Here is a 27,171-nt window from a genome sequence, read left to right as displayed (position 1 = left end):
TTCTGTTAGTTAAATATGAGAAGAAGCAGGTATTGTATTTAAATAAGTGACAGATATCTTAACAACTAACAAGATTGCAAAATGACTAAGTGGAATATATTTCCATGTTTACTTGCTGACTCAGCATCTTGCACAAAGTAGAACAATATCCTCTTCCTACCAGAGGATATAGACTCAAGTAGGAAATCTAGTGCAAACGAGAATCAGGATCTCTGGGAATAGAATCTACAATGACAAAGAGAAAAAACATTAATTAGCATTCCTACCAATCAGTAGCTAAAGATCTTTAAAAGCTGCATTAGCTTCTAGTTCGCAGGAGGGCCATGTTTATGGCTCTGTGTCTGGCTCACAAGGCGATCAGTAGTCCAGGTCCTAGCTTCAGTGCCACACGATTCAAATGGTACACTTCACAGCGGAACTTGAGATCTAGCCAAAAGAAAGATCTGATGGTTCCAAGGTTTAAATGTACCTGCTGGCCAGAAAAATATTATCCGCATCTCTCAACAAAGCTTTGGAATTTACTAAGCATAGACATCAAGAGCACAGAAAATCTCTAATGTGTTAAAAACTAGGGGCCTCATTTATGAAAAGTGAAGCATCGCTGCGTGAAAACAGCGATGCGTCACTATTCACTGCGCCCTCCTTGCACCACCAATGATGCATCATATTTACAGTATGACGCATCATTGCGCAAGGAGTTACAGATACGTCAGTATTTCTGACGTATCTGTATGGCGCAAAAGTGGCGCATTGCTGGAGTGTGTCACAAAAGTGACGCAACTCCAGCAATGTATCCTTTCACATGGGGCAAGCCCCATGTGAAAGGGCCTGCGTCAGTCTTACGCCTGCTGTGAGGCAGGCGTAAGAAATTGACGCATTTGTGTCCTAGAAGTGGCGCCGTGAAATCACATAGATTTCACTGCGTCACATCTACGACCCTTTCTTGCGTCAATACGCCCCCCTTGCATACATTATACCTGGCGCAGGTATAATGTGGCGCGGGGGTTTACAAAGTGACGCATCTACCTAGATGCGTCACTTTGCAAATATGGCGCAAATAGGCGCATTTTTTACACCACTGGTGCGTCACAAAAAGTGACGCACCAGCGGCATAAAAGTGACGCATAGCCTCATAAATGAGGCCCTAGTTTTCTCTTTGAGCTCAAACTGAGTTGTTCAGTTTTTCATTCTGCTTTTAGCATCACGATGGTATGGGTAGAGGTGCTCTTTAAAAGTTCTCGTTCATTCATTCAGTCTTTTGTCAAACAGATAACACTATATTAAAGGTCATTTAATGAAGGCAGTTATTACTGTACACCAATTTATTCCATTCTGGATTAATCTCCATTTATCACCAATGGGTATAAAAGCTATAGCCAAAATGTTAATATTACCCAGGTCATTAAACCTATTTGAGATCTTGCAGAGCATCCTGTCCGGACCGATATGGGGCACCTGGAGAAAATTGGTTGCCATTCTTAAAACCGAAGATCCCTCAGTGTAGGAGTGGAGGTGCACAAAATGATGAAGGTTAATGTATAGTGGGAAAACTACAAGGGCCATGCGATGACAGTCCCAACCCAGAAAGAGAAGATCTATTAGCTGTTTAGATTCTAGTAAAATATTCAACTGACTTATGGGGACATTGAAAAAACAACCCACAGATTTGAATGTATTGAGGGTAGCAAAACATTGCTGGTAAAGCTATCAAAGGTTTCCGAGGTACAACACCCTACTCAGCAGTTATATCCTTATGGAGTCTCCTAGAGTATTGTGGGACAGACAACAGACATAAGTAGAGGCAATGGAGAGAAACTTGTGAAAGTAGAGGATCTGTTTGAGCATGGGATACATCTCAGAAGTGACAATGTGAGTGAGGAGTCCGGGAGGGCTGAGTAAAATTCTTGATATACAGTGCACTTATCAAGGCAGTCGCTTAGATCGTCGGACATGACCTGCCTAACAAATTAAATCTTCTCCATGTTATATAGAGAAATGAGCAGAGTAAATAAAGCTATTTTACTGCATCAAAAAAATGCTTATCTTTGTATGCCCTCCGCCCATGTTTTTAGACAAATGCTGCTGGTTTTGTTTTTACTCTACGCAATGGGACACATCTAACTAGGCCCTAATGCATGTGCTCTGACTTTTAAAATATGTCTGAATTGGCTACACACCTATTTGGCATTTTAAGCTTACCTATAAGTCCCTAGTAAATGATACAAAATTGTATCCAGGGCCTTTAACGTAAGTGTCATTAGTAGACTTTAGAAGAGTAAGGTGGCATATTGATTGTCTGAGTTCTTCAGGTAAGGAATGTACATATCCATTGCAGAGTTGGTCCTTGGCTACCAGGCTGTTGTAGTCAGTTTATCAGGATGGGACTGTGTCAAAGGCTGCTGAGAGGCCTAGAAGGTTGAGGGCAACAGATTTTCCATTGCCCAGGATCATGCGGATGACATCTGTTGCTGCAATGCGGGCTGTCTATGTGACGTGGTTGAGTATGAATCCAGACTGTGAGGCATCCAGAATCATGTGATTCATGAGGTAGTTGGCGTGACGTCTGTTGATGGCTTTTTCTAGGAGCTTGGTTGGGTATGATTATAGGGAGATCGGTCAATAGTTTGTCAGCTTCACTGGTTCTGCTAACAAATTCTTCAGGAGTAAGCAGATAGTTGCGTGCTTTTAGGCTTACAGGAAGGTGGCAGTGTTGATGGAGGTGTTGAGGATGGGGCAGAGGGCTTTGCCTATTTGGGTGTAGCCTTTGTTGAAGGCATGGTTGGGGTGTCTTTTAAGGCGAGTATGTCCCATGTTCTAAAGGGTGTTTCCTCTGCCTGATGTCGGTAGGCTGGTTACCCAGTTGTTAGGGTCTGGTTGCAAGGCAAAGTTGTTGTATATGTTTGTGATTTTGCTGCTAAAGAATTTTGAGTGTCTGTTGCACAGTTCTTTAGTGGGATAATTTTGCAAATGTTTGCTTAGGGTGCAGTGAAATCTTTGCTGGTTGCGAAAAAGTCTTTGCTCCTCTTGGAGCTGGTGTCAAAATCTTCAGTTAGAACATTCCTTTTGGTTTGCCATGTTTGCTGTTGTTAGTGCCTTAGGGCTGATTTGAAAACATTCTTGTCCAAGTCTTTTGGCTGGCTCTCCACCTCTAGTTCCTTGCAGTGATGCTTGGTGATTTTGAGTTCTTCTGTGTACTGGTAACACTGACGTTGTGTTCTTGCTGGTAGGCTTTGTTTGTAGGGAGCAGTTGATGATCCAGTTCTTAAAATTGTTGATTTAGCTTGCTAGGTTGCCTGTGTGTTCTGGTTAGTTCTTGTAGAGGGAAGATGCCCAAAATATATCTGACATGTTATTCCAGCTTTGGCAAGATGTGGCTGTCATAGTTGGTCTTCTATGATGAGGGATGTTGATTTTTAAGCTGATAATAACATGGCTGGTCAAGATGGTTAGTGTGACGGTGTTTACAATGGTTCTGAGTCAGCTAAAATTGGAGCTCAGAATGTGCCCAGCGGCGTGTGAAGTTTTCGAGGAGTGCGTCTAGGTATGGTCTTTCATGTGAACCTTAGGGTCTCCTTTGAAGATGAAAGCACTGGATTCAATGACTAGTGGAGTGTAAAAGTATGTGATTATGTTGGTTAAGTTAGTGTAGTGTCCTGCGGGTCGGTAGTCGGTAGAAAAGGATTCTGCCCAGGGTGAAGTTGGCTGGGATTCTCAGTTTCAAGTCAAAGGGCCTCATTCACAAAGGTGAAGTGAACGAAAAACTTTTTTACTTTTTGTATTCACAATGGGCATTTACTACTTGTAAATAACCATGGGCAAAGCACTACGCTACGCTTGCGTAGTTTGCGCTACTTCGCACTACGCAAACTGCACGTAGCACAGTGCAAACACATGTAGCGTAGCGAAGTGCAGCGGTCATTTTTTGCTTGTTCTCGGTCTTCAACGTCAAGTTGGATTCTGCTTTATAGTAGGACGGCATGCAATGTAGAACAAATTAAAACTTTTAATATTTTAAATATATTATATTACATTGATTGATTGATTGATTGGTCGGTTGGTAGTGGGATTTTAAATCCTGACATCTATCCAAGGGTGTCCTGGTGTTAGATGCCCATAGCGACTCACAACCGAGTGGCAGAATCTCCTGGGGACATAACTCTGACAATTTTTTCCTGAGATAGGAGGTCCCGAACAGTGGTAGGCTTTGTGAATAAGATGCAGATGGGAATATTTATGACACAGTAACAAGTTAGCTTTGTAGTTGCACCGTGCAACGTGGTACATGCGGCACTCATACCTTAAGTAAGATTTATGAAGCCATGCAAGGCCACTTTGCATGGTCCTGTGTGGCTCCATAAATCCGGATTAAAGCAACTCAGTGCACATCGCTGTGTTGCCTTCTCTGCCCTGGGAAGGCATTACATGGTTTTTGACACATTCCCAGATTTACCAAAAGTGTTAAACCTGTGAATGCCCCCAAAAGATATGCCTTCCCAGGAGAGGTGTAACAAGGAAAAATACTTTTATTTCTCCTTGTTACCTCCTCTTTCTGTGTGTGCTGCATTCTGCAGGACACATAGAGAAATATGCCTCTCAGGATTGTTTTTGTGTAGGAAGGTGTACAAGATAGAGCAAGATTTCGCATATTACGCGACTTGCTTGAGTCATGAACCTCGAATCTGTCATAACCCGGTAACAAAATTTGTATGTTGTACTAATTTCCCTTTATTTTTGAATGTGCGTGTATCTTAGCGATGCTTGTCTATGTGTTTAACTAATACGATTAATTTATGTTTCTAAAAATGGCCGCCGTTTAGAATGTTGCTTCTGCGCATGCGTTAGGCATACTCACGTGACGTGACGTAGTTATGATTTGGAGGGAAAGGGTGCGCATGCGTAATAGCCACAAGATGGATGCTATGTATTAACGTGATGAAGCTCGTGCAGATGCTCTCGTGTTATTGTGTATTGCACTAAACCATAACTGCATAGTATATTTTTATAGTGATAAATCATAAGTACACAATCATGTTATGTAGTTTATTCATTTATTTCTATGTTTTAATTTGTTTTCGCTTACTTTTCATGTACCGTGATAAACGGGGGGTCCGAATGGGTCGAAAGCCATCTTGAAGGTCTCTTCTGCGCGTGACTGCGCAGCCCAGGGAGCAATAGCCTTGAGCGGTGGAACTCAGCCAGCTGGCAGCCACAGACAAGATGCTCCTGAGAAAACCACCTCTGACCCAGGAGGATGGAGAAATTGTGTTCCTAACTTGCTACATTGTAAACTCTCTATTATATTCTGTGTTACTTGTCTGTGGGAAACCTAAACTGGCTAGGCGGTACCCTAGAATGTAAATCAGGCCTTAGAAAAGTCTGTTCTGATTGGTGTGTTAACCTAGCCTACTTTGGGACCAATCGAAATTGGGGATTCTGACACTTTGCAACATTGGGGGGTGGTACACTGACCCGAAAAGAGTATATCTAGCCTAGGTTTAGCTATAGAATTTATCAGACTTGTCTGAATAGCTGACCTGTCACTGACCCAACGCACTCAATAGGTGACTGAATACAGAGGTGCTGCGGAGCACTCTGTCCGAATTTGACCATAGACTTTTAAAGGTTTTACTAAACCTTAAGTGCTGGCGGAGCACTTTGCTGGGGAGTTCGCTAACCCAAATGGGGGTTCTGACTGATAGCTGCAGAGAGGGTGGAGCGCAGGCGTTGCTTCCGAACTGCGGGTGCTGGTCGTGCCTTGGTGGTCCTGTCCTGATCCTAATCTGGGTTTCCTGTCCTGTCCTGGGGTGTCCATTCTGCACCTGCTGTCCCATTGATGACTGCTATTCCTTGGGGTATTTCCTGTCCTTGACTGAACCGTGGCCAGGGTTGGTTTTCACACCATTCTAGGTAAATATATAGATAGGGCTGAAACTCTATACTGCACCTTTCTATTTTCCTGCCTTTGCTTCAATAAAGACATACCTTGCACATGTTATATTTTCCATGCTTTCCGCAAAATCTACCCTATGAAAACCTATTGCATTGAATTTTCGTAGCATGTTCCTATGTTACCCTACCTTTTAGAGCACATTATTTCCATATTGACTATGAATTATAAATGTGGTTGATAATTTCCTCCTGAACTCTGATTTTGAAGTAACGTTATTAGAATTATAGAGTGTTTCTCTTCCCACCCCTTTGATAGACGTATAGGATTCCTAATTTCTACCCATTTTCATGAAGTACGTTCCAATAGTATAATTCTAGTACATGCAAATAGTTTTGCTCATTTATAGATGTCTATGCTTGAGTTTCAGTTTAAGACCACTTAGCGTGTTCCCTGTTACTCTAGTTACAAACTTAAATGATTACTCTTACATTGTTTCTTTATGGTTATGTTATTTTCGTTATCCTGATTATCGACTGTCTGTTGACTGTAAACCTTATGATTTCCGAAACTGATTTCTAGATAAAATTCTTAAAACTTCCTAGTTGTCCGTGGTCATTTTATGAATATCAAAGGTATTTAAAGTTGGGTTTTGTATTCTGCCTGCCTTTCTTCACAGCTAGCTCCCTGATCCATTGTGGTCATAGGTACCCGTAACGGTGGATGGTAAGTCGGGTACACTAGAATACAACAGGAAGGAATTAGGGTGCTGATGGTAGATTGTGAGGTCGCCTGATTAATGTATATGGTGAATTTAAATTTATGGGCCCGAAATCTATATGGTTAAAATTATTGGTCAGGTGACCCCCGATCTCTATCAGTATTTCTGGTAGCAGAGCTATGGTTAGGGACTAGTTAAAGTTAGGTAGGACTAGTTAAGCTAGATAAGTTAGATGCTGCTAAGTAACAAACCTTGTTGCTGCTAAGAGGGTAGGCAGTTCGGGTGAATTGATCGCTCACTTGAAATGTTTGCTGTGAAAAATTATGAAATGTTTTAAAATTGTTGTTCTTATTATTATACTGTTATATGTATTTATCCATTCATTAGTAAAACGTCTTAAGTGTTTTTGGGAATCCCCGGGGAATTGAATAGCGAGTGGTGAAGAGAATCCACTTGCCTTGAGGTCACTGGCTTTAAGGAAAGTTGGTGCAGGTTAGGTAGAACTGGAAGCACTAACTAGGGTTTTTTCTGAATGTATGTTTGAATAAATGTTAGCAACGAGGTTCATTGGCAAAATTCCTATTGTGGCATAACCTAGTGAAGGTCACACCGGAAAAGTAGCAGGTTCATCGGAGCTTGGGTGAAAGCAAAGGGGCTCGCTGGTGAAACTCTAGACTTGGATATATCCCTGAAAAGTGGATGAGTCTAGGGAAGTAGCAGGTTCTTCAATGCTTGTGTGAAGGGTAGGCAGAAGAGATCTACTCGTAGCGTGTGAAAAGTAAATGGAAGTAGTTTACTTGCAGTGAAATAATTCTTTCCTGTCTAGACACTTGAGTACAGTGGCGAATGTGTATTCGTTGTAAAATAACCAAGCACTAGCACTTTAGAAAGAAATAAAGTTTCCGTTACCTTGTAAACGAGGGAGTTAGTCGCGAAGCTGCTCTGACGTCACTCTGTGCCGCGCTGGGATTGGTAGACGCAGCGGGTGCGTAGCGGAGCTGGAATTGTAAAGGAGGGGTGAGTGCCGAAGCGTGAGAACCTGTCTCGCGAAAGGCCGCGCACCCATTGGTCGAAATATTTGAATTCGTGCATTTCATTGGTCGCACGAAAATAAGAAACGCACTAGGATTGGGAGCGACTTGTAAACAAAGCCGCTCGCAGAAGTCGTATGTGGCATTCGTACAGACCGCATACTAGACCTGATCCACGGCATATGGGATTTGAGAACGATCAGTGGAAAGGTGTTAAAAACGACATTATGTACGGAAATAAAAGAAAAGTGTCTCTCGTAAAGAAAGTAAAGAATTACTTCAAAAAGGACAAACCGATTAGAACCAGAGAAGGTGTTGTCATTCCGCAACCGAATACTCCTGCATCTTTCATGATGTTTGATGAAGGGTACCACTCGTGTGTATGGTTGGAAAATTGGGTGGAGTACACGAAAGATGACGGAGTATTGGCTTTTCCGTTAGAAGGTACATTTAATGGCAGAATTCTATTTAATTTGAGAACCCAAATGAATGATTTACATCCCAGACCTAGATTAACGCAGTACGAAGCATTAGAGGAATGGGAAATCGAAGCTTTTGAAAGGGATAAGCCCCGAATGGATAAAGGGTTAACTAAATTTTATCCAAAACTGAAACAAGAGACCTGTGACAAAAAGATGAAACAGTGGAGACAGAATATGATTGTAGAAGGACTGTTTCCAATGATGCCAGCGTGTGGTCCTCCTGGGGGGGAAAAGAAGACAGAAAAGTGTAAGCATTGGGTGCCTATTGGAGAGTCGGATGATGAATTGTTAGATGACCTGTTTTTAAGAAGTCCACCTCCTTATAATGAAGGACACCGACCTTCTAGTGAGGGGGATAATTCTCGAAGACCTCCGCCCCAGGAAGAAGCCCGATCTGCCAGTGTGGGAGGGGGTTGCTTCATGCCTCCCTATACCGAGAGTTTAGGTCCCGTAGATGCAAGGGATATTTATCCAAGAATGCCAGCTAGTGGGGACGCAAGATACTCCCGGGAAAGAGACTTTTGCCCTAGATCTCCATATGAAGGTGAGGCAAGACCATCCGGTTCAGGAATGCCGTTCCTAAACCCTCCATATGAGGAAGAACCCAGATCCCTAGGTACAGGAACTTTGCCCCCAAGACCTAGTTATGGTGAAAGACCCAGAGAGACACCTCCCACTGCCCCGAGTTGTGCTCCAACTTTAACCCCACAAGTATTACACGACAATTCCGTCGAAAGGATATTGGAGGACAGAGAACGAGAAGCCTTAGCTAAGCAGAGAGCTGAAATAGTTCAGAGGATTTCACAGTTAAATGCAAGCCCTGATTCTTTAACAATTCCGGTTACTATTGGACCAGTGGTTCCCTTGTATGGGGACCGACAGGGAAGTCCAAGAACTCCAGTCATTACCCCAGTTGTAGCCCAACCGAGATCAGAACCCTTAATTATAGACGACTTAACAAGTGAATGTGAGTCTGAAGTGTCGCTAATGGATCTGCCCAATAGGGAACCAGGAAAAAGGATGCAGAAAAGACATAATCCTTTTAATGTGAGGGAGATTCAAATGGAATCAACTTCGGGTACTAAGAGTGTCATGGTTGTAACTCCTGAAGAAATTGAGAGATGGAGTCGAGAATTAGAGAAACAAACTCTTCAGTCAAAACCTCTAGATCTTTACAAACTGAGAGTAGAAATAGAAGAACTTATGGCAGGAAATGTAGGATTAGATCGATTAACTACCTACACAGAAGAAGAGCTGTTGTTTATCTGCAAGAGCCTTACTCGAAATGCCAGGGTACTCAATGAAAAGCTAACTGACACTGCAGCTAGTATGGGAATAGATATCCCGAAATCAAAGCCTTTGCAAAAGCCGTACAGAGCAGATTTCTCAGACAAGGATCTGGAAAACCTGAACATGTCAGGGAAGAAGGCACAGGTCAAGGAGTTATGGACAGTATTACAGAAATGGGGAGATGTGGACAGGTGGAAAGCCAGGTGGGCCAAAAAGAAAGAGGAGGCTAGATCTAAACAAGTGACTCCTCAGTTCGTTCTAAAAGAAGCTGATAAACCAGAACAGTTATGTCCTATGGGTGAAGTGCCAGGTGGAAAATACGTACATGTTCCATGGTCCAGACAGGATATTGTGTCCTTTACAAATGATTTCCCAAAATTATGAGAGAAGCCTGTGGACTGGTACAGGCAGGTGGAAAGGTTTGTAAAGGTTCAAAAATGCCTGTGGAAAGATTTGGATGGGTTCTTTGACATCGTAGTTCCGGTAGACTTATGGACCGAGTGTAAAATAGCCATAGCACGGCCTAGTGAGGAATACCCGAGGGACTCTGGAACAGGGGAACCCTCTAAAGAAGTGATGAGAAAATATGATCAAGTGATTCAACATTTGAAGCTAAAGGTGCCCGCAAAGGAAACTGATTGGACAAAAATAGATAGAACCACGCAGGAAAGGGACGAGACTGTGCACTCCTTTTATGAAAGACTGTTACAGGTGTTTAAAACGTACAGCGGTATAGATAACATCGAGATGAAGGACATGACCCACTTCATTTACAGGTTTGTAAACGGTTTAAGACCCGAAATTTGTCAGTGGATAAAAGATAACAAAGTCTGTTGGCAGTCCAAGAAAATAGACGAGGTCCTACGGTATGCAAAATACTGTGAGGACGAGATGGCAGACAAGAAAAAGGCCCTCAAGGAAAAGGTGATGTGGGCACAGGTAAAGCTCGCAGAACAACAGGAAAAGCAATTCAGTAAATTGAGTAAAAGTACCCAAAATCAAGGCCCTGGGGGTGGGGGAAAGCCAAAAGTAAAAATGAGCAGAGAAGAAGCAAAAAAGAAATTCCCTTGCCACCAGTGCGGGGAAATTGGACATTGGCGAGACGAGTGTCCGTATTTACAGAATGATAATACCCAAACCCCTGATTTAATTCCACAGACGCAGAATGAAAGACCAAGAAAGACCCAGCAGCAGGTAAAAACAATCCAAGTGCCCCGAGCTCCAAAACCTAGTTTTAAGGGAAAATCACCGCAGGGTGACGACATAGAAATCTGGGGAGGTAATGAGAACAGAAATGCAGCAACTTCGCAGTATTTGTTAAATGATACTTTTCTCTGTGACGACGAGTACTGACGGGGCCTGAGAGGGGAGGACAAGGAGTATGTACTTGGCGCCTCCTTGCCGGTAGACCAGTCAGGGCCATACATTGAAGGAAAGGTTGATGGAAATGATGTCACCTTTCTGTTGGACACTGGTGCTACCCGTTCTACTGTGAGAACAGCGGACGTTCCAAACCTACCCCTCTCGGGAGAAGCAATCCAGGTAGTAGGTGTATCTAATCAATTGATTAGTACCCCAGTTACTGAGCCCATGGAGATTTCAATAGGGAACTTCAAAGAAATGCATAGATTTGTCGTTTGTGACACCAGTCCAGTAAACTTACTGGGACGTGATTTGTTGTGCAAAATGAACTGTACTATCTTTTGCACACCAAAAGGCGTTGAAATTCAGACCCCAGACGAAGATGGCATCTATAAATTAATGTTAATCAGACCTGACTCAGAGATTAAACGACTGACTGTAACAGACTTACCCGAAGAACTTCAAAAGACAGTGAAATCAGAAGTATGGGACTTCACTGGAAAGGACATAGGATTAATGGCAAATGTAGATCCCATAAAAATAGCCATGAAAGAAAATGCAGTTTACCCCAATACCAAGCCTTACAGAATGAGTGCTGAAGTGAGAGCAGGAGTTGCCATTGAAATACAGAAATTGTTAGAAGCAAACATCATACAAGAAGTGATGAGCAGCCCTTGTAATTCTCCAATAATTGGAATCAAGAAACCTAGTGGCAAGTACAGAGTAGTGCAGGACCTGAGAAAGGTAAACAAAATCGTTGTTCCTTGCTGTCCTATTGTCCCGAACCCCGCAGTGATCCTGTATCAAATTCCTTGGGATGCTGAGTGGTTCACTGTGATTGACCTATGTCATGCATTCTTTTCGATCCCATTACATCCAGATAGCAAATTTCTTTTCTCATTTGCTTTCAACAGTCACGTGTACGTTTGGAACAGGGTCCCCCAAGGGTACACAGAAAGCCCCTCTATCATTAATCAGATCCTGAATCCTTAGTCTTACCTGGAAAGTCTGTTTTGGTACAATATATAGATGACCTTTTGGTGGCATCAAAAAGTCATAGGGATTGTGTGATTGACACCATTGCCTTGCTGAATCACCTAGGTGAAAAGGGACATAAAGTGGCCCCTGAAAAATTGCATCTCTGTTCAAAATCAGTGAAATATCTGGGGCACCAGATAGAAAAAGGCATCAGAAAAGTCACTTCAGAGAGAGTCAGTATAATTCAAAAGATGCAGTTACCCCGTACTCAGAAAGAGATCAGAATGTTTCTTGGGGTTGTAGGTTACTGCAGGCAATGGATTGTGGGATTCGCAGTCCTAGCAAAGCCTTTGATAAATATGACCAAGAAAGGAGCAAAGGACCCAGTTGAATGGGATGATGAAAGTTTGACAGCATTCACTAAATTGCGAGACTGCCTGTGTACAGCTCCTGCTTTAGGAATGCCTGACTATTCTAAGGAGTTTGCCCTGTTCTGTGACACACGAGACAATTGTGCATTGTCAGTCTTAACCCAGGAGCATGGGTTGATTAGACGCCCAGTGGCATATTTTCTGCCACTTTGGATCCAGTGGCTGCTGGATTACCTGGATGTCTAAAAGCAGTAGCTGCCACTTGCACAAGCTTAGAGCAGAGTGAATCCATTATAATGGGACATCCTGTAACTGTATATGTTCCACATGCAGTTGTAATTTTACTGACACGTACAAAGACCCAGTATCTCACCCCTAATCAGCTGACTAAATACGAGAGGATTCTCGTGGGTGCTGCAAATGTAGTTATTACTCGATGTAATATACTGAACCCAGCCACCCTACTCCCTGACTCAATGGTTGTAGAAGACCAAGGAGCAAACGAGCATGACTGCATTGACCTGACAGAATTCAGTACCAAACCTCGCCCAGACATTAAGGAAACCCCTTTGCCTGTACATGATGAGCAATGGTTTGTGGATGGCTCATGTATGAGACACGAACTTGTAGGCCTAAGCGCTGCTTATGCTGTAGTCTCTTTAACTAGCATTAAAGAAGCGTCATGTTTATTTGGAGTAAAGTCTGCACAGGTAGCCGAATTGATAGCATTGATAAGAGCTTGCAAATTGGGAAAAGACAAAAAGATAACAGTGTATACTGACAGTCAGTACTGTTACGGGGTTGTGCATGACTTTGGCCAATTATGGCTGCAAAGAGAATTCCTGACTTCATCAGGTACCCCCATTCGGAATGGAGGGGTTGTACAAAATTTACTGGAAGCAATCCAATTACCAAAAGAATTGGCAGTAGTCAAATGTGTTGCCCATAAAAGAGGCCTTGACGCTGTATCTTTGGGAAATGATTTTGCTGATCGAGTGGCAAAACAATGTGCTATGGATCGCATGTCAATAAATATCAGACTGGGAGGGACTGGAAACAGCTGCCAACTTATGATGTTTGAAGAAGTACCTACCTGGGATGAAGTGAGAGAATGGCAGCATGCTGTACCTTGGGAAGAGAAAGAGAAGTGGAAGGAACTTGGTTGTCGACCAAGGAGTGATGATGGTGTCATTGTGGGCCCAAAAGGTATGCCTGTGTTACCTAGACACCTGCTCTCCTCTATGGCAAGATTAATACATGGAAGTTCACACACTGGTAGGGATGCCATGGTTCTGGTGTTTCAGCAGACCTGGTTTATTCCGAAGTTCAGGAAGGTAGCAGAATCACTCTGCCAGAGGTGCCTGACATGCCAACAGTTCAACGCTGGTAAAAGAACAGTAGTTGAACTAGGGAAAATTGGAAGGTCAGGGGGTCCCTTTGTAAGAATTCAGATTGACTTCATCACCATGCCTCGTTGTGAGGGAAAAAGATATGTCCTTGTCATTGTCTGCCTGTTTTCAAAATGGGTGGAAGCTTACCCTGCCCCACAGAATGATGCCATAACTGTAGCCAAACTGTTACTGAAAGAGTTGATACCTAGGTTCGGGGTTCCAGTCATGATTGAATCAGATAGAGGCGGACATTTTCAGAATGAGATAATGGCTCAGCTCTGTAAAGCATTTGGAATCACACAAAAGCTGCACTGTGCACATCGTCCAGAGGCTTCTGGAGTGGTCGAGCAAATAAATGGCACTATAAAATCGAGATTAGCAAAAATGTGTGACTCTACTGGCATGAATTGGATTACTGCCTTGCCTCTTGTTCTGATGGGACTCAGAAGTATTCCAGATCGGAAAACAGGCTTGAGCCCCCATGAAATCCTGATGGGAAGAGTGATGAGACAAGCATGGGTAGCAGGATACAAACTGTTAAGCATTTCTGATGATTTGGTACTTGAATACTGCAAGCAACTGGGTGACCAAGTGCGTTCTATCTCTCGCCAGATTGGGGAAGACGCCGTCGCCAACCCGACAACTCCAGTTCACAAATTGGTTCCTGGTGACTGGGTTAGAATAAAGAAGCATACTCGTTCGAGTTGCCTTGAACCAAGGTGGGGAGAAAAGCGCCAGATAATACTGGTGACCACGACAGCAGTGAAGTGTGCAGGCGTTCCCAAGTGGATCCATGCCAGCCATACACAGAAAGGAGTTCCAGACGAGGAACCTGGAGCTGAAGGTTGTCCAGCTGAGGGGTCTGCAGATATTGGTCCTGAAGTAGCTGATGACGAACAACCGAGCACCAGCCAAGATGATTGGATACCCATAATCGACTTAACTGAAGACCCAATAAGAACAAGAGAGCGAACCCAAGAAGATAGAGAGTGGAATAGAGAGGAAGAGATAGGCACAGGCGAAGACCCTCAGATCATTGAGATTCACATCAAATCTGAGGACGAAGAGGGAGGTCAGACAGGGACAGAACGAGTGATCGATACTCCTCCACTGACTCCAGAAATTGAAAAGGGACAGACTAGAACTAGTATAAAAGTTCGAGCAGAAGAAAATCAAGAGATCGAAGTGCTTGAACAGGATCAGATAGAATTAGAAGAACGTGTTCAGGACACAGAAACAGAGACATTCGAAAGCCAAAATCAAAACTCACCTGAACAAGGCCAGTTTAGTAACCATTTACAACAAGGGGTGGTGATGGACAGAGTCTCTGAATTAAGCAGAGTACTCTCACCTAGTCAAGAGATCAGGGCTAGATCCAACACCGTTTTTTAGCTCATTGCACCATCCCAGTTTCAGAACCTGGCTGTATGCAAATTAGTCTGTCCCTGGCCCAGTGCATCATGGGAACAGGGCAGACCAGACTACAAAAGCCAATTCTTACACTGGGAAGGAAACAAGCTTCCGGGGACCGGTTTCTGCCATTTCAGGCGTCTTCGGCCCAGCTTGCTTGAATCCTGATGGTGCAATGAGCAAGGGACTCACATCTGAGTATACCCTTCCACGCTTAGGGTGGACAAAATTATTTACAACAAGGGGTGGTGATGGACAGAGTCTCTGAATTAAGCAGAGTACTCTCACCTAGTCAAGAGATCAGGGCTAGATCCAACACCGTTTTTTAGCTCATTGCACCATCCCAGTTTCAGAACCTGGCTGTATGCAAATTAGTCTGTCCCTGGCCCAGTGCATCATGGGAACAGGGCAGACCAGACTACAAAAGCCAATTCTTACACTGGGAAGGAAACAAGCTTCCGGGGACCGGTTTCTGCCATTTCAGGCGTCTTCGGCCCGGCTTGCTTGAATCCTGATGGTGCAAAGAGCACCTCACCACCCCTTGTTGTAAATATTTTTGTCCACCCTAAGCGTGGAAGGGTATACTCAGACATGAGTCCCTTGCTCATTGCACCATCAGGATTCAAGCAAGCCGGGCCGAAGACGGCTGTAATGCCAGAAACCGGTCCCCGGAAGCTTGTTTCCTTCCCAGTGTAAGAATTGGCTTTTGTAGTCTGGTCTGCCCTGTTCCCATGATGCACTGGGCCAGGGACAGGCTAATTTGCATACAGCCAGGTTCTGAAACTGGGATGGTGCAATGAGCTAAAAAACGGTGTTGGATCTAGCCCAGATCTCTTGACTGGGTGAGAGTATTCTGCTTAATTCAGAGACTCTGTCCCTCACCACCCCTTGTTGTAAATATTTTTGTCCACCCTAAGCGTGGAAGGGTATACTCAGACATGAGTCCCTTGCTCATTGCACCATCAGGATTCAAGCAAGCCGGGCCGAAGACGGCTGTAATGCCAGAAACCGGTCCCCGGAAGCTTGTTTCCTTCCCAGTGTAAGAATTGGCTTTTGTAGTCTTGTCTGCCCTGTTCCCATGATGCACTGGGCCAGGGACAGACTAATTTGCATACAGCCAGGTTCTGAAACTGGGATGGTGCAATGAGCTAAAAAACGGTGTTGGATCTAGCCCAGATCTCTTGACTGGGTGAGTGTATTCTGCTTAATTCAGAGACTCTGTCCCTCACCACCCCTTGTTGTAAATACAGTTTAGTAACCAGCCAGAAGAAATAGATACAAGACCTGGGATTAGTCAGATAGGAAGGGAAGAGACCGAGACAGGAGTGCCACAAACAAACGAAAATAAAAGAGCATTAGAAGAAAGCCAAAATACAGTGCCAACTAAAAGACTCAAGAAAAAGAAAAATATTGAACCAGGGTTTATTAATAAACTGAGACTGAGAATAAAAACAGTAGAAGAAAAACTTGCAGAAAGAAGAAAAAGTCCTCGAATTTCAGAACAAACTGGAGAAAGCTCCAAAAGAAGGAGTGACCGAATAAAAAGACTGAACGAGAAATACCAAGATCCTGAATGGACATTTTTAATTTTGGAGGATTTTGAGGATCTTGATTTAACTGACGAAAGTGACGGAGAACCAATGGCTGATCAGTCTACAGAAGAGGAAGACGAATTAACCTGAAGTTGCACAAAGTAAGCCAACTGTGCAAAGTTACAGAGAGGGGTTGAGAAATCTTCTTCTGAGCGAAAATGTCTGATTCAAATGTGAATGGCAGGCCTAGTCGCAGTTGTTGCAAAACATGCTGCAAAGTATGTATACGTAGTATAGCTATAGTGATAATAATTTAGATAGGACTAACAGTTTTCATTCCTTTTATGGTAAGCAAAAATACTAATATTGACCCTACTCAGACTGTGAGTACTGACACTGAAGAACTGACAACACGAAGTGTAGGAAGACGTGAAAAAGCACTCAGACAAACAAAACGAGACTTAGAAGCATCAGATGAGGAAGGACTACATTACCATGGAGTTAGAAACCAGACACAGTTAAATGTTTTCGCTAATCTTTTAGTGCACTATGTAGAAACTATGGAAATAGAAGACTGCTATGTCTGCATGAAGCTACCTACTTCTGTAGCTGAAGGCGTGACTTATCATCACCTACCTTTGACCTATGAAATTTCCTGTAGCATTTTAGCTAGTTTATTTTATAAAAGAGGACCGTTTCAGTATTACTATTCTAATTCAGACGTGATATTTTCTGAACTTCCCATACGTGGAAATATGAATCCTGTACATACTAAAAGTGACGTTACACGTTATATGGGAGAATACTTTCTCACTATAGGTACCATAGACTTAAATGAAGCACACAGAGATAACTTAACCTGTTCTTTACATGAACAAGAAAAAATATTTTTAAACATGGCAGAGAAAAGAAGGGAGAGTTTCCAAAGAAAGGCAAATGATAAGAGACAGAAAACTCCTAAGTGGGCTGAAAATATGGAAGGCACCTCAAATGGTGGGAGTGGTCCTGCTCTGTTGCTGGATTTCGAAAGGAAAGGGAAACTTTGTCTTCATCGCGAGAAGACTAGTTATTATAATAACATTTTCATTGGTTCCAGTCAATGTGAACACAGTTACAAGGTAATTGGAGGTTGGGGTATCAAAAATGGGTCAGAACATGTGTTTCCCGGAATTTATTATATATGTGGAAACAAGGCTTATTTCAAATTGCCGGATCACTGGTATGGAAGCTGCTACTTTGGCATTGTTTTCCCGAAAATATACCATGTGAAAGAAGTTGCTGGAAGCAATGAAAACACTAATGGCTTAGTGCGTAGTAGAAGAGAAAGCGTAGGTGAAATAATGGGTAGTATTTTTAGTGCACTGATACCTGGAGTGGGAGTGGTTCTGAACCCACACAGAATTTGCAAATTGTCCACAATAGTGGATGTGTTGTCTACTTACACAGCTCATGGATTTCTGCTGGTCAATACCGAAATGGTTGCGATCAGATCAATGGTTTTGCAGAACAGACTTGCGCTAGACACCTTATTAGCAAAAGAGGGCGGAGTCTGCCGGATGCTGAAGGCGCAACATTGTTGCACTTACATACCGGATAAAAGTGTACAGATTAAAAAATATGTGAAAAACATTACTAATTTGGAAAAAGAACTCAAACCACTGGAGGTTGACAGTGCTTGGAAGAGACTTGTTGATGGTCTCTCCAATGTAGGTCATTGGTTTGCAAATTTAGGTAGAAGTTTATTGTTTAAGGTACTGATGGCAATTGGAGTGATAGGACTCATCATTTTCCTCATATTTGTCTGTTGCAAATGTCGCAAACACACAAAGAAGTACACGGTGGATAGAAGGGGTGTGAAGCGGAGTGTGGATGAGCTTGAATTGGAAGAGATGAATAATCAGATTTACAAAAAGGTGAAAAATTCTCACCCTGATAAAGAAGTGAAAGAGAAATTGAATCGCTTGTTAGAAGAGATTGAGATGCACAAGGTGTGAGAAAAGTTGGCATCTGGTTCCATTTTATTTGTGATGATAGTAAATATCATCAAAGAGGGGATTGATAGAGCAAGATTTCGCATATTACGCGACTTGCTTGAGTCATGAACCTCGAATCTGTCATAACCCGGTAACAAAATTTGTATGTTGTACTAATTTCCCTTTATTTTTGAATGTGCGTGTATCTTAGTGATGCTTGCCTATGTGTTTTATTGATACGATTAATTTATGTTTCTAAAAATGGCCGCCGTTTAGAATGTTGCTTCTGCGCATGCGTTAGGCATACTCACGTGACGTGACGTAGTTATGATTTGGAGGGAAAGGGTGCGCATGCGTAATAGCCACAAGATGGATGCTATGTATTAACGTGATGAAGCTCGTGCAGATGCTCTCGTGTTATTGTGTATTGCACTAAACCATAACTGCATAGTATATTTTTATAGTGATAAATCATAAGTACACAATCATGTTATGTAGTTTATTCATTTATTTCTATGTTTTAATTTGTTTTCGCTTACTTTTCATGTACCGTGTTAAACGGGGGGTCCGAATGGGTCGAAAGCCATCTTGAAGGTCTCTTCTGCGCATGACCGCGCAGCCCAGGGAGCAATAGCCTTGAGCGGTGGAACTCAGCCAGCTGGCAGCCACAGACAAGATGCTCCTGAGAAAACCACCTCTGACCCAGGAGGATGGAGAAATTGTGTTCCTAACTTGCTACATTGTAAACTCTCTATTATATTCTGTGTTACTTGTCTGTGGGAAACCTAAACTGGCTAGGCGGTACCCTAGAATGTAAATCAGGCCTTAGAAAAGTCTGTTCTGATTGGTGTGTTAACCTAGCCTACTTTGGGACCAATCGAAATTGGGGATTCTGACACTTTGCAACATTGGGGGGTGGTACACTGACCCGAAAAGAGTATATCTAGCCTAGGTTTAGCTATAGAATTTGTCCGACTTGTCTGAATAGCTGACCTGTCACTGACCCAACGCACTCAATAGGTGACTGAATACAGAGGTGCTGCGGAGCACTCTGTCCGAATTTGACCATAGACTTTTAAAGGTTTTACTAAACCTTAAGTGCTGGCGGAGCACTTTGCTGGGGAGTTCGCTAACCCAATCGGGGTTCTGACTGATAGCTGCAGAGAGGGTAGAGCGCAGGCGTTGCTTCCGAACTGCGGGTGCTGGTCGTGCCTTGGTGGTCCTGTCCTGATCCTAATCTGGGTTTCCTGTCCTGTCCTGGGGTGTCCATTCTGCACCTGCTGTCCCATTGATGACTGCTATTCCTTGGGGTATTTCCTGTCCTTGACTGAACCGTGGCCAGGGTTGGTTTTCATACCATTCTAGGTAAATATATAGATAGGGCTGAAACTCTATACTGCACCTTTCTATTTTCCTGTCTTTGCTTCAATAAAGACATACCTTGCACATGTTATATTTTCCATGCTTTCCGCAAAATCTACCCTATGAAAACCTATTGAATTGAATTTTCATAGCATGTTCCTATGTTACCCTACCTTTTAGAGCACATTATTCCCATATTGACTATGAATTATAAATGTGGTTGATAATTTCCTTCTGAACTCTGATTTTGAAGTAACGTTATTAGAATTATAGATTCTATAATTCTAATAACCCACCCCTTTGATAGACGTATAGGATTCCTAATTTCTACCCGTACGTTCCAATAGTATAATTCTAGTACATGCAAATAGTTTTGCTCATTTATAGATGTCTATGCTTGAGTTTCAGTTTAAGACCACTTAGCGTGTTCCCTGTTACTCTAGTTACAAACTTAAATGATTACTCTTACATTGTTTCTTTATGGTTATGTTATTTTCGTTATCCTGATTATCGACTGTCTTTTGACTGTAAACCTTATGATTTCCTAAACTGATTTCTAGATAAAATTCTTAAAACTTCCCAGTTGTCCGTGGTCATTTTATGAATATCAAAGGTATTTAAAGTTGGGTTTTGTATTCTGCCTGCCTTTCTTCACAGCTAGCTCCCTGATCCATTGTGGTCATAGGTACCCGTAACGGTGGATGGTAAGTCGGGTACACTAGAATACAACAGGAAGGAATTAGGGTGCTGATGGTAGATTGTGAGGTCGCCTGATTAATGTATATGGTGAATTTAAATTTATGGGCCCGAAAACTATATGGTGAAAATTATTGGTCAGGTGACCCCCGATCTCTATCATACCTACCTGCACAAAAACAATCCTGCATGCAACAGAGTCAGTCTTGCATCATGGTGCAAGGGTGGCTGAATTGGCGCTCAGCTTTGAAAAGGGCAGGGTAAAAGGCAGAAAAACTTTGTGGGGCAGATTTATGAAGGCCTTGCGCCGCCGGTGCGTCACTTTATTTGACCCAACGGCGGCGCAAATAATGCGCCCTATTTACAACGTGACGCATCTAGGAGATGCGTCACGTTGTAAAGCCCTGCGCCATAAGGAGGCGTTCCTGCGCAGGGGGGGGCGTTCCTGCGCAGGAACGCCTCCTTAAAGTGGCTGAGTGAAATCTATGAGATTTCACTCAGTCACTTTCAGGACAATGCTGCGTCAAAACCCTGCGCCTGCTTGAAGCAGGCGTAGGTCTTGACGCAGCATTGTGGAGATGGGGCACCGCCGAGCCTTGCTGGAGCTGCGTCGCGCTTGCGATGCAGCTCCAGCAATGCGCCACCTTTACGCCACAGATGCGTCACGCATCTGTGCCGTTTTTGCCCCATGGTGCGCCGCATTATAAATGTGGCGCACCATGGGTGGCGGAGCAGCGGCGCAGGATGACTGGTGCATCCCTGGGGATGCGCCAGTCATCATAAATCTGCCCCTGTATTCTTTTAAATATGGCATATTCCTGCCCTGTCCGTGTCACGCAGAGCCGCGCAGCATGGCGGCTTGCTACACTGCACTGCGCGACAATCTTGTAAATCTTGAACCAGTTTCTTCTTTTTACTGGTGGCTAGTGAAATTTCTTCCAAAAATAGGAATACCAATGTGGATTTCAGGAATCCAAGATACTGCGGAAGGCCCAGATAAAGGGCTTGGTTACGATGCAGTAAAAAATGATTCTGACCGTTGGTCGGAGCCATTCTTACTGCAACCTAATCTCTGGTTTGGATAATTTCCGACCGACCCATTTTGATGAAGTCAGTTGAAAATTATTCAAATCAGGCGTTCCGCATGCCTTACGACAGGCTCAGAGAGCCTGTCCGCCGTTCGGAAGGCCTTCAGCAATCCACCGGCCAGCTCTTCCTGGGCAAGGGATTTGGATGGCAGTTTCCCACTGCCTTTCTGTACCGGCCTTTCCAACACAGAAAGGCATTGGAAAACTGTCCTTGGGGGGCCCAAGCAGGGCCTCTGAATGGCGACCTAGGAGCACCCCCCTGTTGATCGCTTCTCCTGGTGTCCCCGGAGTGTAGGGATGAACTGCACCTCTGCACTTTGCTATGAGAGCATGTATTCCGTTCGAAATGCATGCTCCCATAGCAAAGTATAGGATTACGACTGAATAGGGTACGGTCACATCCTAATAGCTGGGCTGGAACCGACGACAGGAGATCGTTCGGTTCCATTTCCAGAGCATTGTCAGACAGGCTCCGGTCTGTCCAACATTCCAACATTGCTATCAGGCCCAAAGTGTCCACTAATCAAAACAAAAGTATTTACATTTTTTCTCCATTATGCTTTAGGAGGTTTTTGTTCTTCTAACTTGCTAAGTTAGTCATGCAAGAACAGAAGTTTGTTTTCAATACTGCTGATTTCTGTACTATTGATAGCAAAATGTAGGTGTCCTCCGCAGAGAGCGTCAAACTAAGCCAATACCTAATTAGCCAATAGCTAAAGACCGAGTGATGTAGCCTTATGTCACAGTTTGAAATATGTTCTCAAGAAGAGATATAAACTATTTTAATACTGTGCCTATCATGCCAATTTGCTGAAATCTTCTCAGAATAACTAGGAAGACAGAGGTAAAAGCCGTTGAGAGATCCTGAAGCACTAATGCTGTTAATGGGTTCTAAAGCCAAACAGAGTAGAGTCTAATTAGAATTATATTTCTGAAGCTTCAATTAAAAAATAAATTCCCACCTAAATTAAAAAATATATATTTTTATTATGCATGTCTAATTGTTAAACGTGACATACAGATTTAAATAAAAGTAATTTGATCATATTTTAATAAATGTATTGTTACATCAATTTATCATTCCACATAGGGCATTTAAATACTTTGATGTTTATTTTTTTTACATTAAATTATATTGATTTGTATTTTTATCATTTTAAATGATGCAATTTAATTTACCATTATTTTCTATGTGTTTTATTGTACGTTCCTAACATAATTATTTTCGATGTGAGGGTGTTTCATTATCAATGGTTGGCCATGTGTGGAACTAGGCTTACTATTGTTTCTTTTTTGGCAGTAGTAATTCACTCTTGAAAATGTGGCTCCACCCCCTCCTTTTTCAGGAGTTGGAGACTTGCACATCTACACTTTGGTTAACTTTATACTCTGGTTCCTAAAAAAAAACTAAAAAAAAAAACTTTATACTCTGGTTCTGTGAAAATCCAAAAGTAGGAAAGGTACACAAAAGTCTAAGCATAAATTGCACATTACCCATCACAGTTATCTCCCCGTGTCTAAAAACCCAAAAAATTAAACCTGAACTAGTGCAATGCAATCAGATGGTCATGTAAAACATCCTAATGCCCATAAATCACTCACAGTAGTTGTATGAGTCAGTTCCATGTACGCTAACACAAGGGAACTAACATCAGACTCTGGTTAGTTTGTCGTTACTGTTGACCAAGGTCACCAAACTTAAAGCATCTGACGCCAGGTACCGGCATCAGCCAAGTTTACAATAAATAGAGAAAGTTTGCTTTATTGTGGTACAGGAAAGTCCCCTGCATGGTAATGGACATTCATGTCTGCCGTGAGTGCCCTAGCAGTATTGATGTCTGGAACCCTAATGCTGATTTTTGTTGTCATTGACAAACATGGATCATGTGTGTGCGCTATGACATAGGCCCGTCTCATGACTATGATCTTGTTGGAACAGGAGGAGTGCTCAAAGCACAGCTTTCATACTGGTGAGAGGCTACTGCCTTCACCAGAAGTTAAGCAGCGTGGTGGTAGCAGCATAGAGTGTAGTGTTCAGTAGGAGTGAGCAAGTCCTTTTTACCCTGTGCCACTGGAGTGAGGCAAACAGGCTCACTCAGTTAATGTCCCCCTGATGCATGCGTAACTCACTCTTGGGTTAGGTGTATGTGTGACTAGGAAGGGTACAAAAAAAGAGATAATGCAGTACTGTGCAGTGTGTGCATACTGCATGAATGATCTGAATGTATGGTAGAATACTTAAAGGCCGTAGTCCCTTCAGTGCGTGCACGTTAAATGTTCGTGCGTGTACGTTAAATGTATGTGCTGGATTTATGTTTGCCTAAGAGCAGCACAGTACAGGAAGGAGACAGGTCTGTACAGAAAATGTATGTTCTGTATGTCTGTGTGCCTATGAGTGGAACAATACACAAAGGATGTATTGGTGTGCAGTGTGTGTTTGCTGTATGGATGCACAGGGTGTACGTGTGCCTATGAATGGTACAATATATTAAGGACCTTGGGTTCCATTTTGGAAAACTCAGGCCTGCAAGGTGAAACATGAGGAGAGGAGGTAGAGTAATCCCCAAGACAGATTTCCATATTGCTGTATTCCTGTAAGATGGGTTGGAGAATCCCTGGAGAGGAGAAAGCCAGCCTTCCCTCTACATTTAAAAGGTGCTCTATGATTCAGCGACATGACATACGGTAGGAGGCTGGGCACATTTCAGGAAGGAGGTGGGGCTAATAAGAGAATCATAAAGTTTAGGGCTGGGGCACTGGGCTAACCTTTTGATATGCATATCATTATTATTATTAATATTATTATTATTACTATTATTATTATTATTATTATTATACAGCTTATAGAGCGTCTGGTTACTCCAACGAAGTGTCCCCACGCTAGAACACCAAATTAGTACCCAACAGCTGGACCATAACCACCCACCCACCCTACAGCCAGAGACGCCCAAGGAACAGCTACATTCAGGTGTAACATCTAGTCATTCCCCTTGTCTGTGTTCCGGACTATGAGTTTTGGAGTCCTGCTGTGACAGATTACTTTCAAGAGGAAGAGAGGGCAGAGGAGTGGGCACTACAATAGAAGCAGAGCACCAACAAAATGTTAAAGACTCGGGCCTCATTTATGAAGTGTGTTGCATCGCTGGGGAAAAACAGCGATGCAACACCATAGATGTGCCGTATTTACAATACGACCCTCTATGTCATAAGGCACATATATGTCAGGAATCCTGAGGTATCTGGTGGAGTAGTAATGCTAGAGTGTGTCGGTAAACTGACGCATCTCAAGCAATGTGTCATTACACATGAAGAGAGTCCCTTGTAAAAGACTCTGCATTACTCATTACACCTGCTTATAGCAGGTGTAAAGAATGTGATGGAGTCAAGTCGTAGGAGTGGCACAAAGAAATCTCATAGATTTCACTTTGCCACTTCTACGAGGCTTTTTTAATGGGGGAGCGCCCAGCCTGCTTACATTATACCTGACGCAGTTATCATGTAACGCATGGCATTACAGAGTGACGCATCTGCCCAGATGCGTCACTTTGTAAATAGGATGCAGTGTGGCAAATTGTTTATGCCACCACAGTGTCAACAAACAGTGACATTATGACGGGCCAAGCCCTCATAAATAAGGGCCTCAGATTGCATATCCCAATTGTGTCTGTAAATGAACTATAAGAAGGGGAGCTTGAGACCCCAAACATTTGTCATCTGCCAAGTAGCCTGAAGAGCTGTATAAGGAGGGGTAAGCTCTACAAGACTACTGCCTGTTACCAGCCCTGCAGTAAAAGCTTGCTAGTCTACCTGCAGGGATTACCCATGGAATCCAAGCCACCTGCCACAGAGCCAGGAGCACCTGCACCTTCCTTCTTTCCAAGAACAGTGTGGGCCCTGTGAGGAAAAGTAGAGCATTGGAGGGAGTGAAGTCCAATACAAAACCCTGTTGTGTGGATCTCTTTGTCAGGTATGAGTAGACAGCTGCTGCACTGATCGGATGTACGGCATTACGACGCATACTTTTACAACGCGTGCCGTTACAACGTGGTTTTTTCAACGCAAGTCGTTACCACGACTAGCGTTGGAGGGAGTGCGGACTTAGGAATTTTTTAATTTACTATTCCAACACCAGCCTACGTACAGTAGGGAAGGTGTTGGATAGTAAATAAAAAAATTCCTTGTCCTGCAGTGCCCTCCAGCGCAAGTCGTGGTAACGACTTGTGTTGAAAAGACCGCGTTGTAACGGCACGGCGGTGCAACAGCCGCGTCGTAAAGGCTGTTCACCGCACTGATCGGAACACTGCCGGGGGCAGGACAAAGTGTGTGACCTTTATAGGCCAGAGGAGAACCGCAATGTATTGAGCTGTGTGCATCACCATGCCAATTGAGCCAGAGCCCATGCAAAGTGGGGAGCTGGTGACCCCATATCCCAAGCAGATTATTGTGCTGTGAGGGCTGTAGCTCTTGTGCCATGGGGAGCCATGACTACGTAAGCTGGAGAGATGTCACAGAGTACTTTTCTGTGCAGAACCCATGTAATGGGAGGATATGGTCACCCCATATGCTAGAGGGGTCACTAGGAGCAACAAGACATGCAACTTGATCTACATCCCTCTGCTAAAGGAGTGAAGACACTGTAGTAGCACCTGCAGATTTTCATCAAGGCGAGTAACCCGTTTTATGATCATCAGCGCTGTGAGACAGATCAGACACTGACCATGCGAGGAGGAGTGACAAGAACCCCTGCTTGCTTTGATTGTGTGACCAATTGTAAGAACTCTGTGCCCGCTGAGTGTAGCCCACCTGGGTCACTCGCAGCAAACTCACCTGATTCAGCTGCCACTGCTCCAAGTGCCAGCTGATGGGGTTAGCTCAGAAAATCCAGATACTCCAAGCCTGCAGGTGCAGGTAAGACTGATTTCAGGCTACTCAACCTATGGGGAACTTGCTTGCTAGTTAATGTTGGAGCACTTGTACACTGTTGACTTTAAAATAGAGTCAAAGTGAACTCTTGAGTCTCAAACTGCTAGTGTTGGTTGCCCTAGATGTAGCTTGTAGTGAATGGGGAATAACCACAATCATTGGGAGCGAGTGGGACTCAAGGGACTGTCTAAAGAAACATTAGAGCCCTGACCTCAGGAAGACTGTTTAGTTGTTTGCGAATGTCACATTTTCCCTTTGTGTTTTTAGCGTTGCACATAAAATAGGTCTCTTTTTCAGTGAGCATTTGGCTGGAGAATGACTTACCGCTACTGCGCTCATTTTGAGGTACTTAGATTCTGCTAGTCCTGAAAGTCTAGTGATGAAGAAGTACTTGGCTTACTTGCCCAGGGTCAATAGTAGGTTGGATCCGAGGTCATCAGGATTTAAACACCTCAACCCCCACAGTTGGACCCAGTAACGCATGCATGCCCCATGGCCCCCTGAAAAGGCTTCTGACACTTAAAATTCTACAAATAAAAGTTGCAATATGAGCTGCGTGCCGGGCCAAGGGACTACGGAACCTATCTCCTCCATTCCACATCCTACATAACACACCCTCTTTGCGCGGTATTTGGACAAAATGTGAAGTTTTAAATATTGAGCTACAGAAATAT

Source organism: Lissotriton helveticus, chromosome 3_2, assembly GCF_964261635.1.
Source record: "Lissotriton helveticus chromosome 3_2, aLisHel1.1, whole genome shotgun sequence".
Taxonomy (NCBI): domain Eukaryota; kingdom Metazoa; phylum Chordata; class Amphibia; order Caudata; family Salamandridae; genus Lissotriton; species Lissotriton helveticus.
Note: the sequence above shows the minus strand (reverse complement) of the source record.